Source organism: Macaca thibetana, chromosome 12 (assembly GCF_024542745.1).
Source record: "Macaca thibetana thibetana isolate TM-01 chromosome 12, ASM2454274v1, whole genome shotgun sequence".
NCBI lineage: Eukaryota > Metazoa > Chordata > Mammalia > Primates > Cercopithecidae > Macaca > Macaca thibetana.
The window spans coordinates 68,850,838-68,878,751 of record NC_065589.1 but is presented as its reverse complement, the minus strand read 5'-3'; the positions used below and the strand labels follow the sequence as shown (position 1 = coordinate 68,878,751).

The 27,914-nt window shown below is 44.0% G+C and overlaps 1 protein-coding gene and 1 pseudogene across 1 annotated transcript in view; both read left to right on the top strand.

The window, feature by feature from the left end:
* The window catches only part of SP9 (Sp9 transcription factor), a 921,284-nt gene that overhangs the window by 628,555 nt on the left and 264,815 nt on the right, over positions 1-27,914 (top strand). The window lies entirely within an intron of this gene.
* LOC126932698 (40S ribosomal protein SA-like) lies at positions 99-1,240 on the top strand (annotated as a pseudogene).

Below are 27,914 nucleotides of genomic sequence, written 5' to 3'. Positions count from 1 at the left end.
AAAATTAAATGCAAATATAAACAAATGAACTTAACTGCATATAAAAGTAATAATAGAACCATACAGAAAAAAAAAAGAAAAAGTTGACATGACCTGTGAATACAGTATTCTGACTATATACCCTTAACTGGATGTATTCTAAGAACAAATAGTACTACAAAGAAGTCTTGAAATTTTCTTAGGCTTGATGTTGGAAATGGGCTTTTGCACTACCCAGAGAGGGGTCCATTCTGCCTTGTTCTGGATTCCTGTCTTAATTTAAAGGGAAATGTTCACAATTTCCAGAGCCCTTGATGTTCTGCCAATGAAGGAGGAGGATGTCCTTAAGTTCCTTGCAGCAGGAACCCACTTAGGTGGCACCAACCTTGACTTCCAGATGGAACAATACATCTATAAAATGAAAAGTGATGGCATCTACATCATAAATCTGAGGAGGACCTGGGAGAAGCTTCTGCTGGCAGCTCGTGCCATTGTTGCCATTGAAAACCCTGCTGATGTCAGTGTCATATCCTCCAGGAAAACTGGCCAGAAAGCCATGCTGTCATTTGCTGCTATCGCTGGAGCCACTCTTGTTGCTGGCCGCTTCACTCCTAGAACATTCTCTAACCAGATCCCGGCAGCCTTCTGGGAGTCACGGCTTCTTGTGGTTACTGACCCCAGGGCTGATCACCAGCCCCTCACAGAAGCATCTTACGTTAACATACCTACCATTGCTCTGTGTCACACAGATTCTCCTCTGCACTATGTGGACATTGCCATTCCATGCAACAACAAGGGAGCTCACTCAGGGGGTTTGACGTGGTGGATGCTGGCCTGGAAAGTCCTGCACATGCCTGGCACCATCTGTGAAAGGGAGGTCATGCCAGATCTCTGCTTCTACAGAGATCCTGAAGAGATTGTAAAGAAGAGCAGGCTGCTGCTGGAGAGGCAGTGACCAAGAGGAATTTCAGGAGGAATGAACTGCTGCAGCTCCTGAGTCCACTGCTATAAGCCTGAGGGTGCAGACTGGTCTGAAGGTGGCAGGTGCCCTCTGTGCTATTCAGCAGCTCCCTACTGAAGACTGGAGTGCTCTGCTTGCCACGGAAGACTGGTCTGCAGCTCCCACTGCTTAGGCCACTAAATGTATAGGAGCAACCACTGAATGGGCTTAAGCTGTTTGTCTACAGGCTTTTAAACACCATGAAAAGAAAGCTGACAGAAATAAACACCAATTTATTTTAAAAAGGAAATGATAGGCCAGGCACCACGGCTCACACCTGAAATCCCAGCACTTTGGGAGACCAAGGAGGGTGGATCACCTGAGATCGGGAGTTCGAGACCAGCCTGACCAACATGGAGAAACTCGTCTCCACAAAAAATACAAAATTAGCTGAACATTGTGGTGCATGCCTGTAATCAAAGCTACTCAGGAGGCTGAGGCGGGAGAATCACTTGAACCCGGGAGACGGAAGTTGTGGCAAGCCAAGATTGCACCATTGCACTCCAGCCTGGGCAACAAGAGCAAAACTCCGTCTCAAAAAAAAAAAAAAAAAAAAAAGGAAATGGTATTGGAGCAGTCATTCTAAAAGTGTTTGGGGTGTATTGTAGGATAGAGCAAATGGTTAAATATATTGATGTTTCCTTTTTGCTAACAGGTGTGTCAAAATAAACTAAATGAATGAATGTATTGATGGTGTTGGAAGTCAGAGTTCCCATTGTGGAGGAAGCAAAGATACAAATATGGAATGGAAAGATGAGGAGGAATCCTGTGGAGCTGGATTTTAATTGGAAGAAATTTAAAAAAACAATACTAGTGTTCTAAAAGTATGCATTTCCTAGATCTGTCCACTGAAAGGGTTTATAAGCAATGGTATCCCAGGAGCAATGAGCAAACCTCGTGGCCAGAGCTTGATTTCTGAATGCCATTTTCCACTAAAAGAAACCTTGGAGAAATGGCTGATTCCAGACCTGGAGCAGGGAAAATATGAAGTGAGCCGCAAAGTAAGGAAGTGCTCAAAGACGGATGGGGTTATGTCAAAAGGATACTGACATCAGCTTGGAGGAACTTCCACTAACCATATTTGGGACAATCTGACATCAAAAATAAGTTATTGTAGTAGATTATAATGCAGACCTCAGAAGGTTAGCCTCAAGGTCTTGGGGGCCCTTCCATAGGGCTTCTTGACAGCATGGCAGCTGGCTTCCCCTAGAGCAAGCCATGTGACAGCTCCCGAAATGAAAACCGTAGTGTTTTATATAACCTCATCTCAGAAATGACAGTCTGTAACTTCTGACTTATTCTATTCTTTAGAAGCAAGTCACTAAGTCCAGCGCATACCTAAGGGGAGGCGGAACCCAAGAAGGTAGACACCAGGAGGTAGGGACCAATGGGGGGGCCATCTTAGAGGGCACTCACACCAAGTAATCAAGTATAACCACATCACCAGTAATGAAACAAATTGACATTATGTCCCTCTTGATACACCACAATGCGAAATACACAGTGATACAGATATAGTATTCTTGGGGGAAAAGGAAAGAAGAAACAAACAGACAAATCCAGAATGTGGGACACTCTGTAAGAGAACCAGTTTGAATTCTCAAAAAGTGTCAATATCATGAAAAAGATAAAATAATTGCTGTAAGTTACAGAAGACTAAAGAGACATGACAAATCATGAGATTTGTGATCCTTAAAAAGATTCAGGATCCACTGGGTGCTGTGGCTTATGCCTGTAATCCCAGCACTTTGGAAGGCTGAGGCAGGCGGATCACGAGGTCAGGAGATCAAGACCATTCTGGCTAACACAGTGAAACCCCGTCTCTACTAAAAATATTTTTTAAAATTAGCTGGGCGTGCTGGCGGGTGCCTTAATCCCAGCTACTCAGGAGACTGAGGCAGGAAAATTGCTTGAACCAGGGAGGCGGAGGTTGCAGTGCGCCTAGATTGTGCCACTGCACTCCAGCCTGGGTGACAAGAGCAAAACTCCATCTCAAAAAAAGAAAGAAAAAAAAGATTCAGGATCAAAAAACAAAAAGAGCTATAAAAGACATTCTTGAACCAATTTGAATATAGACTGCATATTAAACTATTAAGTATATGTTAAATTTGTTGGGTGTGATAATGATATTACGCTTATGGAAGAGAATCCCTTTCTTCTAAGAGAAACATGCTGAAATATTTATGCGTCAAGTGTACGATATCTGCAAGTTATTTTCAAATAGTTCAGGAAAGCAAAACCAAAACAAAAAGACTCTAACATATAAATACACATACAAGTGTGTATATATGTTTGGAAATGTGAAGGATATACTCACATTCATTGTCCTGTTCTTTCAATTTTTCCTTATTGAACTCTTTTTGTTTGTTTGTTTGTTTGTTTGTTTTGTTTGTTTTGAGACGGAGTTTCACTCTTGTTGCCCAGGCTGGAGTGCAATGGCACGATCTCGGCTCACCGCAACCCCTGCCTCCTGGGTTCAAGCGATTCCTGCTTCAGCCTCCCGAGTAGCTGGGATTACAGGCATGTGCCACCATGCCCACCTACTTTTTTGTATTTTTAGTAGAGACGTGGTTTCTCCATGTTGGTCAGGCTGGTCTCGAACTCCCGACCTCAGGTGATCCACCCGCCTCAGCCTCCCAAAGTGCTGGGATTACAGGCATGAGCCACCACGCCCGGCTTTTTCAATTTTTCTAAGTTTAAAGTTTTTCAGATAAAAGGTTGCCAAGGTGGAAGGTGGGAGTGGATATTGAGAATTTTAGGAATTTAACCAAATCTCTATGGGAAAGACCCTTGGTATGTGTTGGCCTGCCCTGAGGATTCCAGGGAGCCCACACATGGTCTCTTGGTGGTGCCCAGTGTACGTGCTAGGGATTCTCTGAGCCAGTGCTCATTCCATGTTGAGAGGTGAAAAGGCAATGTCTTAGTCTGTTTGTGCTATAACAGAATACCTGAGACTAAGTGATTTGTAATGAGCAGAACCTTATTCGCTCACAGTTCTGGGGGCTGGGAAGTCCAACTTCGAGGCACCAGCCAGTGAGCACCTTCTTGCTGCATCATCACATGGTGGAGAGCAGAAGGGCAAAAGGCAAAAGGGGGCCAAACTGGCCCTTTTATAACTGCATTAGTCATTAGGTCCCATCGTTAGCAATTACATTTCAACATGAATTTAGTAGACAAACATTCAAACCACAGGGAGTCAAAGCATACCTGGATTCTAATCCTTGCTCTGCCCCTTCCTGGCTGTGTGACTTTGGGTAAGTTATTAATCCTCTCTGACCCTCAGTTTCCTCAACTGTGAAGTGAGAGAGATCATGCCTACTCGGCAGGATTGTTTAAATGTGCTAAATAAATAGTACTTCCCTCATATTCCTTTCCTTGTACCACCTCCCAAATCACCAATTTATCCATTCATTAACTATTTATTATTATTCCTTTACAAGGAGCAAGGGATACAAATCTGAGTCAAGTTATTCTTTACTAACAAAAGATAAGCGCTGGGTGTTAAGGAGTGAGGAGTTGCCCAACAAGACTTCATAGAGGCTGGGCTATGGGGCAGAGTCTAGGATCGTGAGCTTGGTGGCCTGCACAGGTGATGGAAGAGGAGCCTAACCTGCAATGAGGGCCCTCAGGGGCAAAGGTAGTGGGTAGTTCAGGTGTCAGGAAGGTGACTGGACTGGGGGCGTTTGGCGAAGTGGGCAGGGCCAGGTTAGGAAATGGGTTGAGCCCCACATGAGCAGTGTAGTTCCTTGTCTAGAATGACGGGGTGCCACTAAAACATGCATTTCCAAAGATCACTTATTACTGACCATGACAAGCTTTGATGTTTGGTTCAGAAAATGCAGTTGGTGGAGCTCAGCTGTATTATACTGGTTTAAAACAACAACAACACTGGAATGGATAAATAGAAGGAAGCCATGGACCCTAAATTTTTCTGTGGCCTTTCTCACCACCTTCTTCCCAGATGGGGAGGAAGAAGGCTGGCTAGCGGATTAGGCCTGACAGAATAGGGCCGGCCTTTGAGAAGAGTGATATTTTTCAGGTAGAGGCACACAAAGAAAAAAATAAAGAGAGAAGGGAGGTATTGATTGCAGAATAGAGCTCTTCTGTCACCTGTTGTCACCATCTCCTTATGCAGCCACTGTCCACAAGCACCTAATACCCTTATCACCACCCTAGACTAGATTGCAGGGACTACCCCTTTCTAAATCACATGTTTCTGTAATACATTAATTTTCTTTTTGCCACAAATGTATATTACTTCTGTAATCTGGAAAAAAAAAATGACCAGAGAGAGAGAGAAACCCTAAACATCCAATTCCCATACCAATCTAGATTGATCTTCTTGAAAGATCTGCTTCCCCCCATATCAGTCCCCCTATAATGCCTGCCATTCTTGGGTCTCCTCTGCCCCTTTCTCCATCCCTCTGCCCCTTTCTCCATTTCCAGATTGCCAGAAAGTAAGAGAGAGGAGGGGGCATCACAGTGGATTGGCTTCAAGCCTTTGCTGGGGGACACATGAAGGACCCCAGCCTGTGCCAGCCCTGGTGCTGAGAACTCCAGGTTCCTGGTTCCTGTGGGGACCCCAGGGCTCACCACTGGGATCCTGGCAGAGCGGTCCCGGGGTGCCCGGGCCAGGGAGCCTCAGTCCCCGCCGGATGTGCACACGCAGAAGGAAGCTTCTTGACTCATGCTAAATCATTTTTCTAAGAACAAAAACTATGTACAAATGAATATTTCCATCTTTATTTCAAATTCTAGGTTTCCACTGCAATATTAATGCTACTCCACAGTGTAATTTACTTGTAATAATATATCATTATTTCTATTTTACAGTTCTCTTCTTAAAGTAGTAAAGCAAATGTTTAAAACAGCACAAATCCGAAGCCCCACAATTCTCCATTCAGGCTCAGAATTTGTGCTCTCCTTTCAGAATGGCACATAATTGAAAACAATGAAAACCCCCGATGTGCTAAATGCTCTAGTCATTAAAGCATTTTTTTACTTTGCAATAAAAGACTGTTCTTGTGGTTGTGGTTATTTATTTATTTATTTTTAGAAACCCCAAACACGCTGCTTCCTGTTCCCAGACTGACATCTGCTGGGGGTGTCAGGCTGACCGGCTCCCCGCCAGGCCCACAGCCGGCTGCCACTCGCGCCCACGGAGGGCAGCGGAGGGACGCGCCCAGGGCGCAGCCCACGGCCTCTCCTGGGCGCTCTCCCTCCTGCTGCCGTGCAGGCTCAGGAACCGGCCCTGGAGTCCCCAGTTTCTTTCCGGCTTGTAGCAGCTGAGTTAAATCCCAGAATGGCACTGGCTTGGAACAGGATCCTGGCTGTTGGTGGCTCAGATGAGGTACTGATGCCCAGGTGAGGGTTTGGGGGCAAAAATAGGCACACGAGCAGAGTGGGTGTCCTCTGCGTGCTGGGTGCTCAGTCTCCTTGCTTTCTGGGGGACGTCTACCTGTGTATCTTTCACTTTTTTTCTGTAGTGATTCCTACGCCTTTAGTCGAACAACTCCCTGTTTGGGCAGCCCTGGACATCGGGTCCTGTAAGGGAGGATCTCCATCCATCCCCATCAGATTCCAATCCGCCACCTTCAAGCTTAACAACCAGGAGCCGAGCTTCCTGTTCCACCCAGAATGAGTAGAATGAGGGCCCCTTTGTCTTCTCTTCTAATCCCTCCTGTGTCCCAACCTTGTTGTTGTTTACACTGTGGTGGGGCACAGGGGGGCGAAGCTGTGAGGGACTGGGGGAGGGCAATGTTCCTTTTCTGTCTCCTGGAGACGTCCTCCAGCTCTGGGAGCCTCTTACTATCTGTAAAGGATGGCATCCAGCCAGAGTCTCTGAAGCTGCTCTGGGCAACCCGCCCTTCCAGGCCCTTGCAGGACATTTTCTTTTCTTTCAAATTGTTTTTTTAAATATACGTTTTATTTTTCAGGGAATGACCCAGAACATTGCAGGACATTTTTGTGAGATGCCCTTGGCCCCTCACAAAGCCAGCATCCTGCCCCAGCCAGCCCCTAACATGCTGTCCTACACACACCTCCAGGGGGTCTGCATTCCTGCCTCTCTGAACCCTCCAGTTCACCCACATCTGTCCCTTCCTGGCTATCAGCCCGCCAGCCTGACCACTAGCTTTTCCCTCCCGCTCCCCAGTCTCTTTCCTCTCTGGCCAAACTTCTCACCCCCATCCACAAACAATACTCTCAAAGGCAACCCCAACCCACTTAAACACCTTTAATGAAATCTCATTGCCACAGAAAAAGCCCTATCCTTCGGCTTGATGTCCAGAGACAGCATAGCCTAGCCCAGCCCAGCCAGGGTTTCCTAAAGCCTGGGAGCCTACCTTGGGGTCAGGGGAGGTCCATGGAATCATTTTGTGGGGATGAGGCGGGGGCATTAAAAATGGAGTCACTGAATGAGAAAGTGATTGTATTAGTTCAATTTCACATTACTATAAAGATACTACCCAAGACTGCGTAGTTGATAAAGAAAAGAGGTTTAATTGACTCGCAGTTTCACATGGCTGGGGAGGCCTCAGGAAACTTACAATCATGGAGGAAGGAGAAGCAGGCACCTTCTTCACAGGAGAGAGGTGAGAGAGGCGACAGGAGAGAGAGAAAAAGCCCAGGGAAACTGCCATTTAGAAAACCATCAGATATCATGAGAAGTCCCTCACTATCACGAGAACAGCATGGAGGAAACCGTCCCCATGATCCAATCACTTCCCACCAGGTCCCTCCCTCAACACCTGGGGATTACAATTCAAGATAAGATTTGGGTGGGGACACAAAGCCTAACCATATCAGTGATTCTGTTGTGGAGAAAGTCTGGTTTGGTGTGAGTGAGCTTTTTTTTTTTTTTTTTAATATAAGCTTTAAATTTCAGAATAGTTGAAGATTTACAGAAAAATTGCAAGAACATTACATAAAGTTCCTAAATACCCAACACCCAGTTTCCTCATTGTTAATATTGCTAGAGGAAACTTTGAACACCTCCCTGATGCCAGTGAATCTCCTTTCAACAAGGATGCACCTCTGTAGCCACAGCTGGGAGGCTGAGCTGGACTCTAAGAACAATGCTTTGTATGCAACAAATACATTTTCTGTTACCTTCTAGTTCCAGCAGGTGAGACTACTTGTTCACATTCTAAAATCTAAAAATCTCTGAAAAATGAAAGCTTTTTTTGTAATGCTGGGGCCAAAGCTCCTTAAGGCAAGCTATATATAGCCTCTATCCTACTTGATGTAAATATTCATACATTTCTCTGAGAAATATTTATTGATTCTTTGGCCTCTGAGAGTGTTAACTACTGTAGGGCATATGCACTATATCTCCTTTCTAAATCAGAAAAACATCTGAATTCCAAAACATATCTGACACTATAGTTTTCCATTTTATGGTTGTGATACAGTTCAAAAATAAATTTACGCCAGGAGTGGTGGCTTGCACCTGTAATTCCAACACTTTGGGACGCTGAAGCAGGAGGATCACTTGAGTCTAGGAGTTGGAGATCAGCCTGGGCAACAAAGCAAGACCCCGTCTCTATTTATTAAAAACCAAAAATGAAAATCAATAAATAAATTTAAGTAAAAAGAACAAGTCACTTAAAGAAAAACACTAAATAAATTGTAAATACAGATTACCTGTATTTTAAACTTTCTCTTTTACTTTTTCCCACTCTTCAAATAAACACACAAATTACTAGCACCAAAAACAAAACAAAGAATCTGCTTTGCCTTCAGGGTCCAATCTAAACTCCTCCACCCGCTGGCCATACCACAATCCTGCTGCATACCAGGGCTGCTCATGCCTCCAGGCCTTTACACGTTCTGCTTGTCTCCTTAAAATGCTTTTCCCACTTATTTCCCTGGCAAATTCTAGGCCCTGCATCCAAACTCAGCTCAGATGCTACCTCCTGCAGGAAGCCCTTCCGGGTTGCATCCAGTCTTAATTAAGTGGTCATCCTGTGTGGTCCCATGGTATGCTGCACACAATACTGCAGGTAAGGAAGGGGTTTGACCCCTAGCTCTGCCTCTTTTCAGCTGGATAATTTGGGTCACTTAATTATGCTCACTAAGACTAATTAGTAAGATTAGTAATGATAGTTACTATTTATTGAATTCATGCACTATTCTAAACGCTTCACATGTGTAAATTCATGTAATCTTCACAACAAGCCTGAGAGGTAGAAACTGTTATGATCCCCATTTAACATATTAGGGAATTGAAGCCCCAGGAGGGTAATTCCTTCTCAAAGTTACAATAGGCAGGCGCAGCCAGGACTTCTTCCCCTGTTTCTCTTATTCCCCACTGCAGAGCAGCTAGGGAAGAACCTACATCATGGGTTACCAGGAGAATAAAATGAGATAGCCCAGGTCAAAGGCTTCATCTTTGCAGGCTACCCCTGGCCAAGCCTGCACTTGATACCAGAGACTTGGCAGGCACTTATTTATCTGTGTCTGAAGCTAGCTCAGCCAGGGGACTGCAGGCCGCTGTTCTCTGCTGCTCCTCTTGGTTTTATCATTGCCTCATTGGAATCTTCCTGCCTGGCTCAAGCTGGGTGGGGCCTCTCCACAGTGCTTTCTACTGTAATCAGTATTTACAATTTTGGCCTCTCCCTCTGAGCTCAGCAGAAAGAAATGTGCCTCCACGCACATTTGCCTTTCATCTAGCACCCTGCACAGGGTTTGAACCAAAAGAACTTCATAAACATGAGAAGAATAAATGATGAAATAAATGCATGGATGAAAGGATGGATGGATGAACAAAGAAGGAATGGACACATTTTTGTCCTTAGAATTTCGAACACATGGACATACTATAGCTAGCGCAGAGTGAAAAACATTATCCAGATAACACTCTTCTAACCAGATGTTCAGGGACTGAAGACAAAGGGAAGGAAAGAAAACAGTTCTTTACACTGCATTGCACTGTATGTCTGTACTTGGAGTAAAATAATGTGGTAGTGATATTCAGCTCTCATGGTCCTCCTTTGAGATGGGAAGCTGGGAAAGGAACAGTTGACAGTTAAAACATCTTAACAGGCACTGAATAAGTTTGATGTTATAAATGCCATTTATAGGTGAATCTGAGGCAAGATCCTAAACAACAGGGAACAGCTGCGGCACATGAGCCCTTACTGACAGGCTCCAGGCCACATAAGCTCGGGATCTGACGGCTGCCACACTTCAGCACTGGGGCAGGAGCTGCTTATGGAAAAGCTGCATAGATGACCCAATAACCACCCACGACAGAAAGCCTATACTTGGATGATTTGCAAAAGGATGAAATGACATTGACATTCAGTTTATTAGATTACTGCTTCTTATCTCCTTTCTCCTCTTTTAAATTTGGCACTGGGAGGATAACATATTCACTAATGATTCTGGTTTTTAAAGGTAAAAATATTGAAATATGAGATAAGGGGAAATTATTTGCTGGAGAGCGCGGAGCAGCCCCTGTGAGTCTGGGAATGGCACCCTTACGCACTGCTGTTTAATTTACAAGCTATTTATCTCCGCACCTACACCCAGCAGAAACAATTAGCACTTGGTAATTTGTTGATCTTATCTAAGTCATAGGATCTGTTATCATAGTTGCCACCACTGTAAAGGCTTCACTATGTGAAATGAACAATTTAGAAATGACTGGCTATTCAGTCATGCTCATTTAACTGGTTTTGAATTTATTTTAGACTGGTGAAGACTTCACATTTTGGTCTCACTTCTAAATCAATGCATGAATTTTGGGAGGGATTTTAAGATGTTTTCAGAGACTTATATTTAATACTATCACAGTGGGGACCAGACTGCTTTTCCAAGGAGCCACCCAGACCCTCAGAAAGCAGTACCTGTGGAAACACAAGTGAACGGGATGAAGAAAGATGCGATCTTGTATGAAAGTTTTCAAACAGCCGCCAAGAACAGCAACTCCTCTCGCATCACATCGGGCCTTGGCGCTCCAGGACTCAGTGACTCCAGGTCAGCTGGGATTCCCAGGCTCTACCCTCCCTCCCCTTTCGCACCTAATCCCTTGAAGGGCTGAGATGAAAGTATTTCCAGACTGTCTTACTGTCTGTCACAGATTGTGAGCCCAGAGGTCACTGTGGCACCTCCTTGGCACCCTCTGGTTTTGCAAGAGACCGTGGGAAGCAGAGTTTCCCTGAACTGTGCCCCACAAAACTGTTCCAAAGTCAAATCAGCGTGGTGAAGGGAAAGGGGGTTTTAGATAGGAACTTTTTCTCGTCCCTCCCAATTCCATACCGTTCCTCCCCCATTGAGGCAGGAGAGGCACAGTGCTCATTACCTTCTGGAGGCTGCTGATGGAACGGGAAACAAAGCCAAAGTCCTTGGGAGAATTCAGCTGATTCTCAAGCAAAGGCTGGATGAAGGGAGAGAGATTTACTCCAGCCTGGAAAGTTTTTGAGGAAAGAAGAAAAGAGGAAGGGGAGACAGGAAGAAAAGGAGAAAAGGGAAGGGGAAGAGGAATGTGTCAGGGAAACAGGAGTCTGGAAGAGAAGCAGGGGGCGGGGGAAGGAAGAGGGGAGAGGGAGGGAGCCAGGGTTTGTGGCTCAGGAGAGCCCCAGGCCTAGCCTGCGAGCAGAGCACCAGGGAGGTGGCAGAGACAAAATGGTCAGGAAGTGCACCTAGACCGGGCTTGCAAACGCAAATGCTTTCAGAAGTCAGGCAGAACGGGTGAAACAAGCCCAAGAGGCAGAAATAGTAGAGGCTGAATCACAGGGGAGGGAAGCGTGCACCCCCGCCCAGAGGACAAGGATCCCTTTCCCTCCAGCATCTCGCAGAAACTGAGCTCAGTCCTCAGACCTGGCAGAGCCTGTGAGCAGGGATTCTGGGCATCTGAGCAGTGCCTGAGTGGATCAACAAGTGAGAACCAGGTGGTTTGTTGTTGTTTTCCCCCATCAATCTGGAAGAAAAGGGAGTTAGAATCAGAAATTAAATAGTTTATTAGACACTTGGGTCTGTGCACCAAAATTTATACCAATGTCCTATGTTCGGGAAATGTTTATTTCACAAAGTTAAACAAATTTCCTTATTGTGGGACTTCTCAGAAATTTTAACGTGCTAAGATACTACCTTCTGGATCTCAGGAAAAGGGATTCAAAAGATCACTAGTGTGCTGGTAAATTATTAATAACCAACTCAAGGTTTAAATCAGGGATTTCAAAAATCCGAATTTGACTGGGTGTAGCAGCTCATGCCTGCAGTCCCAATGCTTTGGAAGGTCGAAGTACGAGGATGGCATGAGGCCAGAAGTTTGAGACCAGCCTGGTTAACATAGTGAGACAGCTGTCTCTAGAAAAAGTAGGTTAGTCAGGCACAATGGCCTGTACTTGCAGTCTCAGCTACTCAGGAGGCTAAGGTGGGAGGATTGCTTGAGCCCAGGAGTTTCAGGCTGCAGTGATCTATGAATATGATAGTGCCACTGCACTCTGGCCCGGGTGACAGAGCAAGACCCTGTCTCTAAAAATAACAAGGACTCTGATTTGTAGCACTGCCAATTTTCATGGTGTAAATACTTCGATGGGCCATCCTAGCTCCAGAGCTTCCCTTGGGATTGGTTGAGGCCTTTGTTGCTCCACAATTCCCTGATCCCAATGCTAGTTCCTTCGCTCCCCAACAAGCGGTGGTGACCCAGAGGGCTCTTTTCCCCAATAAACTTCTTGCATGTTAGTGTCTGCCTTGGAGATGTCTCCCAGGCAACTTGACCCAAGACTGGTCCTTTTACTCAGAGTCATGAGTTATAAAAAGAATTTGCTTCTTTTTTTTTTTTTTTGAGACTGAGTTTCGCTCTTGTTGCCCAGGCTGGAATGCAATGGTACGATCTCTGCTCACCGCAACCTCTGCCTCCCGGGTTCAAGTGATTCTCCTGCCTCAGCCTCCTGAGTAGCTGGGATTACAGGTATGTGCCACCATGCCTGGCTAACTTTTTGCATTTTTAGTAGAGATGGGGTTTCTCCATGTTGGTCAGGCTGGTCTTGAACCCCCGACCTCAGGTGATCGGCCCACCTCAGCTTCCCAAAGTGCTGGGATTACAGGCGTGAGCCACTGCACCCGGCAGAATTTGCTTCTGGATTCATTATGACATTTCTGCATAGTTTGGGTTAAGTGATTATGCCTATGCCAGAATCTATGATCTACAAGGCATAACATACAGAATGAATAAAAGACACGGTTACTATGGTAGCCAGCCTCTAAGATGGCCCCAAATGATTCCTGCCTCCTGGTATTCACGACCCTGTGGAGGACTGATCTAGGTACCCAACAGGATATTTTGGAAATGACAGTGTTTGACTTCTGAGCCTGGGCCATAAAAGACCTATGGCTTTTGCCTTGCTCTTTCTTGAGTCACTCACTCCGGAGAAAGCCAGATGCATGTCATGAGGGCTCTTGAGTGGCTCTGGGAAGTAGCTCCACCAAAAAGTCCACATGGTGAGAAACTGAGTAGCTCCAGTTTGGCGGCCACGAGAGTGAGCTACCTCGGGAGTACTGTCTGCAGCTCCAGCCCAGCCCTGGGATCGCTGTGCACAGATGAGCTGCTTCCACCGACTTCTGGCCTGCAGAAACTGCTAGATCATAAATGTTATTGTTGTTTTAAGGTGTTAAATCTGGGGTGATTTGTTATGCAGCACTATGTAACTAATACAGCACCTAATCTATAAGAGCTTTATAACTTCACAGGGGAGAAAAGATGGATCTGAACATATAAAACTATGTGAAATAAACCAGTATGTATGAATCATATACCAACTGTTATACAAGTTCTGAAAAATGTGAGGAGGAAGGAAGCAGGCTGTACAGTTGACAAGCAAGGACCCCCAATTAGGAGGTCAATATTAGAAGAAAAGGAGGTTCAAAGAAAGGCAGGACCACATCTTGGGTTTCTCCATTTTTGTTTTTTGTTTATTTTTTTGAGACAGGGTCTTGCTTTGTTACCTAGGCTGGAGTCCAGTGGCATGATCTTGGCTCACCACAGCCTCTGCTCCCGGGCTCAAGTGACCCTCCCACCTCAGCCTCCCTAGTAGCTGGGACGACAGGTGCAAGCCACCATGCCTGGCAATTTTTTTTTGTATTTTTAGTAGAGACAGGGTTTCACCATGTTGGTCAAGCTAGTCTCAAACTCCTGACCTCCTGATCTGCCCGCCTTGGCCTCCCAAAGTGCTGGAATTACAGGTGTGAGCCACCATGCCCGGCCATTTCCTTTTGGAAGAAACCAAATTCTTGAGGAGTTTATGCAAATATTCTTTGCAAAATGTGAAATGCACTTGAAAATCAAGAATACATCTTTAGCTGGGCACAGTGGCACACACCTGTAGTCCCAGCTACTCAGGAGACTGAGGTGGGAAGATTGCTTGAGCACAGGAGATGGAGACTAGCCAACACAGAAAGACCCCAACTAGGCAACACAGCAAGATCCCATCTCTGAAAAAAAAAAAAGAAAAAAAAACCCTAAAAATAAAAAAAAAAAAAAAGATATATCTTTAAAACAACACGCAAGTCAAACAAACTACTTTTGGTAAAGTAATTCAGCCTTATAAAAGTACAAAAAACTTATTTACCAAAACACAAAAGCAGTTTACCAGTCTGTTATATAACATCAACTATGCTAGGTTGAGAAATAAAAGGATATTTATTTATCAGATTGATTTAAATTAAAGAATAAAATAATTCAGTTCCTGGTAGGTTGGTTTCCACACTGGAGCAATGGTGAGACCCCTAAAATAAAGTTAAAATGAAGGATATCTATTTAGTTGAGAGGAGGAAACAAATAAAAGCTCCTCAACCAACCAGAGAAAATTAGTCCCTCCAAGGGCGGGCGCGGTGGCTCACGCCTGTAATCCCAGCACTTTGGGTGGCCGAGGCGGGTGGATCATGAGGTCAGGAGATCGAGACCATCCTGGCTAGGACGGTGAAACCCCATCTCTACTAAAAATACAAAAAAAAAAAAAAAAAAAAAAATTAGCCGGTCGTGGTGGCGGGCGCCTGTAATCCCAACTACTCGGGAGGCTGAGGCAGGAGAATGGCGGGAACCTGGGAGGCGGAGCTTGCAGTGAGCCGAGATCGCGCCACTGCACTCCAGCCTGGGCAATAGAGCGAGACTCCGTCTCAAAAAAAAAAAAAAAAAAGAAAAGAAAATTAATCCCTCTTTCTAGTCTTCACTGTTTTTCATTTTGCTTTGCTTTGTGTTTTTAAGGAAATTTAAAACCATAGTGGAAGTCACGATGGTATGGAAATGCTGGCTGAGAAAGCATCCCGGTACCTTTTCGTGTTGCCTGAATCTCGCTCAAGATATCGGTTTCTGATGGAATGGGGAAATCTGTGTAAACCAAATAGAATATTAAAGCACACGAACAAGCAGCCTGAAAAAAAAGTACTACAAAGTAAATGAACAAATATATAAAACCGATAGCCAACTTCACCAGTAAAGAAATGCAAATTAAACCACAAGGAGATTGAAATGTTAAAAATCTATCGGATTGGTAAAGACTAAAAAGGTTGATAATGCTCAGTAGGGTCTGGGAATCCACCACACCATGGGGTGAGGTGGGAATGTTAACTGGTGCAACCATTTTATTTTATTTTATTATTTATTTATGAGACAGAATCTCCCTGTGGCTCCCAGGCTGGAGTGCAGCGGCATGATCTTGGCTCATTGCAACCTTTGCCTTCCAGGTTCAAGCAATCTCCTGCCTCAGCCTCCCAAGTAGCTGGGACTACAGGTGTGCACAAGTAGAGACGGGATTTTGCCACGTTGGCCAGGCTGGTCTCTAACTCCTGACCCCAAGTGATCCACCTGTATTGGCCTCCCAAAGTGCTGGGATTACGGGCATAAGCCACTGTGCCCGGCCATGGTACAACTGTTTTAGAGAGCAATTTGACAGCACCCAGCAATGCATACCCTTTGATCCAACAATTCCATTCTCAGGAATTTATCCTAAATGTGAAAGTGTATGTACAAGCTCAAGAATATTCACTGCAGCCTTTTGGGAATAATGGAAAAATTAGAAATCTCAATGTACACAAGAGAGGGCTGGCTACATAAACAAATAAATGAGAACAACACGTGGTGCCTGCTTATTCTGTGCCAGCACTGTTCTAGGAGTTCTATGCACGTGACGTCAGGTAATCTCTCAAGATCCCTTAGACCTGGTTCCTGTCTTAGGATAGTTCACGCATACAAACAAATATCACTCAGCCATCAAAAAGCTCAGGAATATGTCCAGATGTGCTGACACAAAAAATACTCATGACATGGAAGTGGTAAAAGGAAGTTTCAGGGCAAGCTATGGAGCACAATCTCATTTATGATTTAAAAATAGACTGTGCATACATGTTTATATTTATACAGAAAATATCTGGAAAGATAAGCCATAAAGAAACAGTTAACAGAGAAATCCTCTGGAGAATCCTCCATTTTTTACCTAATATCTTTCTTTTTGGTTTCATTTTTAAAAAATAAAGCCCAGAGTCAGCCAAACTGCAAAGGCTGAGGTCACAGTTCTTAACCCTGCTTTCATTTTTGACACTAACCTCGTCTTTGGGGGATTCCTCAAACTACTCTCAGATTGGATAATTCACTAGGAGGACCCGCTGAATTTATTGAAAGCTATTATACTCATGGTTTTGATTTATTATAGAGAAAAGATACAGATTAGAATTAGCCAAAGAGACACATAGGGCAGTCTGGGAGGCTTATCAAACATGAAGCTTCCAATGTCCTCTCCTGGGGAGTTAGAACACATTACCTTCCTGGCATCTATGTGTGAGGATACACCTTGAGTACTGTCAACCAAAGAGGTGCAAGCAAATTTCAGTGTCCAGAGTTTTTATTGGAGCTTCGTTCTGTAGGTATGATGGGTTTATTGATTGCCCACATGGCTGATCTCATTCTGAAGGTCAACTGACACTACATGACCCAAATTCTCACCCTAAATCACACTGCTGGGTCTTTCTGGCATGGCCAGCATGTACCCTAGGATCCAATGTGGTTATCCCCTCCCCTAAACCAAGATCCTCCTGTAAGTTGTGACTGAGGTTAATCCCAGAAGCTGAGGGCAAAGGCCAGCTCACCCTCTGGGGAAAACCAAATGCTTTACTACACATTGTTAGAATGAAGACATGGAATAGCCATGTGGCTAATTGTTTTTCCACGTGCTGCCTGGTGCATGGGCTAGTTTCTAAGTTGTGTGTTTATGTAAGATGATTGATCTTCACTGAGATACTCTGATCATGTGGACTTTTGTGTTTTCTTAGATTCTCTATTTGTCTGTTTGGTATTCATTAGTCACAAGGCCAAATTAATGACCAAAGTTATTTAGATTTCCTCTGCAATCCAGCTTTCCCAGATGCACGAAAATCATATTACAAACCCTCTAACCAATCATTTGAGTCCATACTTCCAAACACTTTCTTATCTAACTCTTATACACCAGCCAATATTTCCTCTGCCCGAAATCACCCAGGGCAGAGGAAATACTGTACCAGACAACTACAGACCACCCCTATAGCCCAGAGCCCACCAAAATTATTTGAAATAGCCAATCCTACACTGTTTCTCCTGCCCCGACTTGTTTTTCCTAAGGAAACCACAATAAAGGCTGTGGCCTGGCCTTTCTTCTCACCACTTCTCCTTCCTGACCTAACCTGGTGCTTCCCCATGTGGCCCTGCATGCATGATGTGCCCTCATCCCTTGGCAAATACAACTCATAAATTCTTCTTCCAATTTCACTGGCCTCTCCATGTCATCACTCAGTCCTCTCCCTGAATTAGAATCTCCAGTAAAATTGAAACAGCTTTGAAACCTCTGATCTATAGGCGTAGGTTTCAGTAGGTCAATAGTCTTTACTGCCTGGTGCAGGCCTGGGCTCATGCATACTTGTTAAATCTAATGAACAGTCTGGGTGCAGTGACTCATGCTGTAATCCCAGCACTGTGGGAGACCGAGGAGGACAGACTGCCTGAGCCCAGGAGTTTGAGACCAGACTGGGACACATGGCAAAACCCCATCTCTACGAAAAATACAAAACTTAGTCAGGCATGGTGGCATGCGCCTATAGTCCCAGCTACTCAGAAGGCTGGCACAGGAGGATCGCTTGAGCCCAGGAGGTGAGGCTGCAGTGAGGTGTGATGTGGCCACTGCATTTCAGCCTGGGTGACACAGAAAGACCCTGTCTCTCAAAAAAAAAAAAAAAAAAAAAAAAACCTAATAATATTTACACTACCAGGTTTTGCTCTAGTGATGCAGGAGATAAATTATTCATCTTGCTTAACGCAATCAGTACTTGATGTGGAATTTGAAAAGATGTTCAATAAGCCACTTTCAGAAATGCTCATCAGCCTATGTATCGGCACTGTAAAAGTTCCGTCCTAACTTGTTCAGTGTTCTTTTATCACCCTCCTTTTTCCTCCTCCTTCTTCCCCACACCCTGCCCCTAATTCATTTAGTTAGGCAAATAACCTGTATCTACTGCCAATAACTAAATCTACCTGGACCACCTTAAAAGCTAAAACGCAGAATGAAAAACAAAGTTATGCTTCTTTCATTTGGGCTCGTTGCATGGTTTACTTTAGGCTCTGAATAAGTGCTGTTTTATTATTGTTTTTGCTTGTTACTATCAGGGGATTTCTGGAAGTGATTTTAATCTAAATGCCTTAATTGTACTCTCAGGAAAAGATATGAAAACAGAAAACCTGATAAACTAAAGATGTACATTTGATAGTTGATTCTGTAACTCTCCACATTGTCATCTGTGAAACTGACTTGGCAGTCCCCAAGATGAGGTCTGGCCATATTCCCACACTTTTAGGGACACAAGGTGTAAAGATATGAATGAACTGGAAAGGAGAAAAAGTGTGAAAAAATATCAACAAATTTAAACCTCTAGTGATAAATGTGGGTAAAGGGCTGAAGTGATAGACAAATAAGGTTAATAAAGGCCACGCCATAAAGGATGAGGAATATTTTGGGTTTTAATAATACAGGTGAGCTTTTACAGAAAAAAAGCTACTGCCTCAGGCAAGAGTAACTGTATTTGGTGGGTTTCCAATAATTCTCAAAGTCTGATCCAATTAAGAACTCAAATTCTGAACCAGAAAGTTTAAAAAACATTTTAAAGAAGAAAACCTTAAAATAGCTATTTAGACTGGGCACAGTGGCTCATGCCTATAATCCTAGCACTTTTGGGAGGTCGAAGTGGGAGGATCACTTGAGGTCAGGAGTTTGAGACCAGGCTGGGCAACATAGCAAGACCCCATCTCTACAAAAAAAATTTAAAAAAAAATTTGGGCATGGTGATGGTACGTGCCTGTAGTCCTAGCTACTTGGGAGGCTGATGCAGTAGGATCACTTGAGACCAAGAGTTTGAGGCTGCAGTGAGCCATGATTGTGCCACTGTACTCCAGCCTGGGTGACAGACCATGACTCTGTCTCTAAAACATTTTTTTAATTAAATAAAATAACTGTTTAGAAATACTGACATTCTCTTCTCTATAGATGAGTTACTGAAACATTATTTTATTTTTAATATCCCGCTTAGCCAAACTGCACTAGAAAACCAGAAGAATCAAAACACTTTGCTTTTGTACTACTCTTGGGTATTTAACAGTGCTTAACAAGCTAGTAAGGAACCATGGCTTTACAGCCAAGTGGGGGATGGGAAATTGTTTTTGCTAAGCCAGGATGAAGAGTGTTAGTTATATATGTTCTTGAACATAGCAAGTTCTGTGAACCCAGAAGTATCTGGAGGTTTTTAGCTGCAAGTTACAGAATATTCAACTACAAGTGACTGAAATCATGAGGACATTTAATTCTTATACAAAAGATGACGTCTGTGGGCAGCTGCTCTGATCCGGATTGGCTAACAGAGTCTAGGGGCTGCTTCTCTGCCTCTCGGCTTTCCCCTTCCATAGGTTCAAATGCAGTTCTTCATCAAATCTATTTTCAAATAAAAAAAAAAAAGGAGTGATGTCCAGAGGGCCCTGGAATTCACCCCAAGCCCTCGCAGCAGGAGAGCGAATGGATAGCTTGGCCAGGCATGGTGGCTCACGCCTGTAATCCCAGCACTTTGGGAGGCTGAGGCGGGTGGATCGCTTGAGCCCAGGAGGCAAAGGTTGCAGTGAGCAACCATTGCACTCCAGCCTGGGCAACAGAGCAAGACCCTGTCTCAAAACATTAAAAAAAGAGACAAAATGGATAGCTTTTCTTGTCTCCCTTTTTGGATCAGGGAGGAAAAATTTCCCCTGCAAAGCTTCGCCAAGCCCCCTCCCCAGACCCTCATACTTTCCAGGCCAGTGCTGGCTCACCTGCCTAGCCCTGTCACTGGCAAAGGAGAAGTGGGATATCATGATGAATTTAGAGCCATAATGATTCATTTCCTGAAGCTGAGCACACTCGCTCTCTATGGAGCAAAATGAGACTTTGTTGGCGAGGAAAAGGGGGTGTGGTGGGTTTGTGAGATGGCGATGGTTAAACAATCAATAGTGTTTGTGATGTCTGGAGGCATTAACAGGTGAAAGGTGGGACCCTGGTCCCAAAGCCTGAGTTCATCATTACTATTCAAAGAGTGCATAATAAGGAAATACATCTTCCATTTGCTATATTGTCAAATTGGATAAAGCCCTCAGTCAAACCAGGTATCACACATGGCTTTGTAGGAGGTAAGCCACAGAATAAGCTCCTTCCCTGGAAATAAAACTTGACCAAGTCTCTTCCCTAGAAACACAGTTCTTCATTAAATCTATTTTCAAGTTTAAAGTAATGATGTCCCAAGGTCCTGGAATTCACCCCAAAATGACACAAATACAATATGCCAAATGGCTGAAATCACTTACACACAACATTTGACCAAAGCAAATCAGCTTGCTCTCATGCTGTGATCAGAAGAGCAGCAAACTGGAAGCTTTGTTTGAAGCAAAAAGAACACTGAATTCTAAAGACAAGGATCCTCAGTGGGAGAAGAGAGATATTAGTAAACAGGGTTAGTTAATCCACTCAGACAAGAGCCTCAAAAGTTCAAGGGGTGGTCTCTTGTCTGCACTTCCATGGGATTTCAAAGGATTGCAGCGAGAGGCCGTGAACCAAACACGTCACTCTCCGCAGCCCCTGTCCCATTTACATCATTGATATCAGCAGCCAGGACTGCTCTGTTCTACGAAAGGGACGGAACTTTCTCGAAGAAGTGTAGTTGCCCCAAATAGAGGCTGCTCAGATTTGGCGGGCCTCTTTAGAGCAAGAACTGAGGAATCTTATCACAAAAATGGGAAGATAAAAGGCAGAGCCTAATGAGAGATTACTGAAACCCTCGTATTTTTTATTCTCTGGAGCCAAGTAAAGGCATGGAGGAGTCAGACGGCCTGGTTCTCCTAGGACTGACCCCCAGCTGGGAAGCGCTGTAGACCGCCCAGGTTGGTAAAATGTTGTCACCTGTGAAACAATCCAGTAACTAAAGAGTTCATGAACGGGGCCCTGCAGGGTTCTGTGTTAGTTCTTGGAATCTAGGTTTAAAAAACAAAAAAAACAACAGTGCACGTTGAAGAGGGCTGTGTCAAACCTTCTCCATTCCTTTCACATCCACTGCTTTCACACCCGCTCTGCTGATGGCGTTCACTCCAACTTCATTAAGAAGATGGAAGCTACACATCTAGTCCTGCCTTCCCTTCTATTTACTGGAAGCATTCCTGCTTCCACCAAAGGCCAGTCCCTCCACCTATGCTCCACTTCTCATCCCCTGTAGCTTCTTAAGGACTGAGTCTCTTTTGTCACTCCTCTCTCTCTTGCTTCATCAGCCTCCAGCTCTCCTCCTCTCGAGAACATTCCCCTCAATATCCAAACATGCCCTGGCACGCTCCATTCCTAAAAAATCTGCAGTCAACCAACCAACAACAGAAACCTCTTTGCTTCCCATCCCCCCCATTTCCATTCCTCTTGTCCCCTTTACAGCAAAACTTCTCAAAAGAGTAATCCGAACTTGCTTTCAAATTAAATAGAACTTATCAAGCAGCACATCCTTTTTTTTTTTATTTTTAATTTTTTTTTTTTGAGACAGGGTCTTGCTCTGTCACTCAAAGCAGTGCCACAATCATCACATCCAGCTAATTTTTATTTTTTAGTTTTTGGTAGAGACAGAGTCTTACTATGTTAGGCTGGTCTTGAACTCCTGGCCTCAAGTGATACTCCCACCTTGGCCTCTCAAAGTGCTGGATTTTTTTCTTTCTTTCTTTCTTTCTTTCTTTTTTTTTTTTTGAGGAAGAGTCTCGCTGTGTCACCCAGGCTGGAGTGCAGTGGTGCGATCTCGGCTTACTGCAACCTCTGCCTCCCGGATTTAAGCGATTCTCCTGCCTCATTCTCCTGAGTAGCTGGGACTACAGGTGCCCGCCACCACACCCGGCTCATTTTTGCATTTTTAGTAGAGATGGAGTTTCACCATGTTGGCCAGTCTGGTCTCAAACTCCTGACTTCAGGTGATCCTCCTGCTTCGGCCTCCTGAAGTGCTGGGATTATAGGCGTGAGCCACCGTGCTCCACCCTCAAGCAGCACATCTTTCATCTTCATTTTTTTCAACTGCTCAGCAACATTTGCTCTCTTCTTGAAACCATTTTTCTGTCTCTGGGCTGCTCTGACACCATCCTCTCTTGGTTTGTTCCTCTCTCATTGGCTTCTTTTTTTTTTTTTTTTTTTTGAGACAAGGTCTCGCTCTGTTGCCCAGGCTACAGTGCAGTGGCACCATTTCTGCTCACTGCAGCTCTGCCTCCCGAGTTCAAGGGATCCTCCCACCTCAGCTTCCTGAGTAGCTGGGATTACAGCTGTGCACCAGCATGCCTGGCTAATTTTTGTACTTTTAGTAGAAATGGGGTTTCATCATGTTGGCCAGGCTGGTCTTGGACTCCTGGCCTCAAGCGATCTGCCTGCCTTAGCCTCCCAAAGTGCTGGGATTACAGGCGTGGGCCACCCTGTCTGGCCTCGGCAGGTTTTTTTTTTTGGCTGCAATTTGCTGGCCCCTCCTCTTTCCAGAGACCTTTTGCATTAGGCTCATTCCTGGGCCCTCTCCTCTTCTCTTTCTGTTCTCTCTTGTCTAGGTGAGCTATTCTGGCCCTCAGGTTTTAAGTAACATCCACATAGTAATATTCTAAATTTATATACCTGCTCCCTTAAACTTTCCTCTGAGCTTCAGACTCAACAATTGGTCTTGGTATCTACCCAATCTGATATCTACCCAAGGGTGTTTAATGGCCATCTCCAACCTATCCTCAAGACATTTTTTTTTTTTTTTTTTTTTTTTTTTTGAGACGGAGTCTGGCTCTGTCGCCCAGGCTGGAGTGCAATGGCCGGATCTCAGCTCACTGCAAGCTCCGCCTCCCGGGTTCACGCCATTCTCCTGCCTCAGCCTCGCTAGTAGCTGGGACTACAGGCGCCCGTCACCTTGCCCGGCTAGTTTTTTTTTCTGTTTTTTTAGTAGAGACGGGGTTTCACCGTGTTAGCCAGGATGGTCTCGATCTCCTGACCTCGTGATCCGCCCGTCTCGGCCTCCCAAAGTGCTGGGATTACAGGCTTGAGCCACCGCGCCCGGCCTATCCTCAAGACATTTAATTGGGTTGTTCATTTTTTTATTTTTGAGTTTTAAGTTCTTTGCATATTTTGGATAACAGTCAGAAATGTTCTTTATCAGATATGTCCTTTGCAAATATTTTCTCCCAGTCTGTAGCTTGTCTTCTCATTCTGTTGACAGTTTTTCGTAGAGAAGTTTTTAATTTTCATGCAGGTCAGCTTATCAATTCTTTCTTTTGTGGATCATGTCTTTGGTGTTGTATCTATAAAAAAAGTCATCGCCAAACCCAAGCCCATCTAGATTTTCTCCTGTGTTATCTTCCAGGATTTTTATAGTTTTGTGTTTTACCTTTAGGTCCATGATTCATTTTGAGTTAATTTTTGTAAAGAGTAAGGTCTGTGTGTCTAGATTTAGTTTTTTGCATGTGAATGTCCAGTTGTTCCAGCACTATTTGTTGAAAAGGCTATCTCTGCTCCATTTTATTGCCTTTGCTCCTTTGTCAAAAATCAGTTGACTACATTTATGTGGGTCTTTTTCTGGGCTCTCCATTTTGTTCTATTGATTTTTTTTTTTTTTTTTTTTTTTTTGTCTATTTTTTCACCGGCACCACACTTTCTTGATTACTGGAGCTTTATAGTAAGTTTTTTTTTTTTTTTTTTTGAGACAAAGTTTCACTCTTGTTGCCCAGACTGGAGTGCAGTGGCACGATCTCAGCACACTGCAGCCTCTGCCCTCCAGGTTCAAGTGATTCTCCTGCCTCAGCCTCCCGTGTAGCTGGGATTACAGGCACATGCTACCACGGCCAGCTAATTTTTTATTTTTAATAGAGGTGGGGTTTCTCCATGTTGGTCAGGCTGGTCTGGAACTCTTGACCTCAGATGATCCGCCCGCCTCGACCTCCCAAAGTGCTGGGATTACAGGTGTGAGGAACCGCACCTGGCCTTTTTTTTTTTTTTTTTTTTTTGAGACACAATCTCACTGTTGCCCAGGCTGGAGTGCAGTGGCACAGTCTCTGCTCAGTGCAGCCTCTGCCTCCTGGGTTCAAGCAATCCTCCTACCTCAGCCTCCTGAGTAGCTGGGATTACAGGCCCCCGCCACCATGCCTGGCTAATTTTTATATTTTTAGTAGGGACAGGGTTTCACCATGTTGGCCAGGCTGGTCTCAAACTCCTAACCTCAGGTGATCCACCCACCTCGGCCTCCCAAAGTGCTGGGATTACAGGCATGAGCCACAGCCCCTGGATGCTTTATGGTTAAGTCTTGAAGTCAGGTAATGTCATCTACATTCAAAACAGATTCTTGATTCCCACCTCTGCATACACTGTCACACGTGTTTGACCCCCAAGTCTTTCCCATCTCAGTTAATGGCACCACCATGCATCCATGTGCTAGGCTAAAAAGCTACAAGTCATTCTTGATTCTTTCCTTCCCAACTTGCATCCAGCCCAACATGTGTCTTCTCAATCCTTCCTCCAGTGAACAGTACAAATCAGGTTGCATCTTTCTGTTTCTACTAAGCTCAAGAGCGAATCTCATTGGTACTACTATAACTGTTGTACCTCTTGTCCTCTACAATGGAACAGGCGTGAGTGGCCACACCCGGCCCGAGTGGGTTTTTTATGACGCATTGAAATCAGATGGGGATGAAGCTTCAGTGTAAATCTCTTAGGAGAAAAGTAAAGCCCTGCACTGTCGAATTCAGTAGGCTCAAGCCATATGAAGTCAGTGAGCACTGGAAATGTGGCTAGTTTGAATCGAGATGTGTTATAAGTATAAAATATACTCTAGGTTTTAAGAACTTTGTATGAAAGTAAGTATTCTAAAATACCTTATTAATAATTTTAGGGTGACTACATGTTAAAATGACAAAATTTTGGACACATTGAGTTAAACAAATCATTAATATGAATTTTGTTTCTTTTTAAAAATGTGGTTGTGTTGGGCATGGTGGCTTATGCCTGTAATCCCAGCACTTTGGGAGGCTGAGGCAGGACTGCTTGAGCCCAGGAGTTTGAGACCAGCTTGGGGAACATGGCAAGACCCTGTCTCTACAAAAAATTAAAAAATTAGCTGGGCGTGGTGGCGGGTGCCTGTGGTCCCAGCTACTCACGAGGCTGAGATATGCCTGTGGTCCCAGCTGCTCAAGAGGCTGAGGCAGGAGTGTTGCTTGAGCCAGGAGTTTGAGGCTGCAGTGAGCTCTGTTCACACCACTGCACCCCAGCCTCAGTGACAGAGTGAGATCCTGTCTCAAAATGAACAAACAAAAAAGCCAAAGCCAAAAATGCTGTTGCTAGGAACATTTAAATTACATATATGTGTCCTATTATGGGTCTATCGGGCCATGCTGCCCTGGACAGTCATGGCCGTCGGCTGCAGTTCTCTAGCCCCTGACCTCTCTGCTTCCTGCTCCCCCGGACTCTCCTCCACCTCTCCTCTGTACTTCAGCCAGCACCTCAGCTTCGTCCTCACAGGGGGCTCTCACAACTGGAAAGACTTGGTAAGTCTTTATGCTTGGTAAGCAGAGGGGTTCGGAAGCCAGGTTATTTTTCAAAGTCTAGCTCTCCTGTTCAAAACCCTCTAATGGCTATCCGTTTCAGTCAGAATAAAATCCCAGTTCTTTATCATACATACAAGGTCCTGCCTGGTTCCCCTCTCTCATTATGCTTCAGCTCCCCCAGGCTCTTTCCTGTCTCACGGCCTCTACGTTTGCTGGTCCTCCTACCTCAGAGGCTCCCATCACACTTGCTTTGATGGCTGGATCATTTCCACTTAAGTCTTGGCTTAAATGAATTATCATTTAACTTAAATAAGTTATCAAACATGATGTAATAATTCTAGATGCATTTTTGCATTGCCTTCAAATCTTTAGTTCAGTTCTTTAAGATGAAATTACATAACACAATGTATAGGATGATCCAATTAATATGTAGATGTGTACATATTTGTAAATATATTGATAAGTATTTAGAAGGATACATACCAGTTAACTGAGGTTACCTCTGGGGTCACACTCTATTGCTCTGCAAGGTACTTTTTCACAAAGCTGTGCGATTAAGAAATCTCTCTATGCCGGCTCATATAAGATGTACTTTAGTCTTTTTTTTTTTGGGGGGGGGGATGAGATGGAGTCTTGCTTTGTCACCCAGGTTGGAGTGCAGTGGTGTGATCTTAGCTCACTGCAAACTCCATCTCCTGCGTTCATGCAATTCTCCTGCCTCAGCCTTCCGAGTAGCTGGGATTACAGGCATGCACCACCATGTCTGGCTAATTTTTGTGTTTTTAGTAGAGACAGGGTTTCACCATATTGGTCAGGCTGGTCTTGAACTCCTGACTTCAAGTGATCCACCCACCTCAGCCTCCCAAAGTGCTGGGATTACGGGCATGAGCCACCATGCCCAGCCAAGGATGTACTTTATTCTTTTAATGGCCAACAATATTCTTTTGTATGGATGTATTATAGTTCATGTCACCATTTTCCTGTATTGATGGACATGTAAATGGCTTCCAATTGTTTTTGCTACTACAATTGAATCTTACTATAACTGATACGTATTTTAATTCTTTGGATCATAGAAAATAATTTACCCTCTCTTCTACAGGAGCCAGTTCTTTATTATGGTTTCTGAAATAATATACTCTGTTCAATTGTGAAATGTGGTCATTCTAAGCATTAACAATTTTTTTGTGTGCACTTTATATATTGATATAATTTCTAGTCAACATCTTTAAAATTTTACCAAACATATGCACTTTATGAAGGCTCAATATTCTCATTTCTTTAGGATGAGTACTCCTTTATGATTCTTCTGGTACTAATAATTTGGAGAAGGGAGAGTAAGGTTTTTTAAAAAAAGGAGAACCACAAGGATCTGTTTGTTTTTTCATCTCTACTTACCCTTAATCAGTTACTTTTTTAAAAAAAGAAACTGCTTCTGAGTGTACTAGGCAGGATTCAATGGGAAAATCATGAATTGCTGAAAATTTTCAAGCTTATTTGATCAAAACTGATGGAATCTTCATTGTACTCACCCAACCTTGTTTTATTCATTAAGGCCAATATGAATCATTCAATGCAAAGAATGCTATACTGTACTGGTTTTAAAATTATGGACAATCAATCTTTTTTTTACAGAGGAAATAATTAGCTCTGCAATGTTGGTTAGGTAATTTATCTGTATCTGTACAAGAAAATGAATAATGGCAAAGAAAACCAGAGACGTACACTGTAGCCACATCATCAGCTGTTAAGGTGAGATGTTTGGACTTTCTTACTCTTTTTCTTTTTTTTTCTTGGTTGTCCAAGACCCCCTAAAGCACTTCAGTAACACGGTGTTCAATAGATTTTTGTGGCTACTCTGAAAGTATAATCACA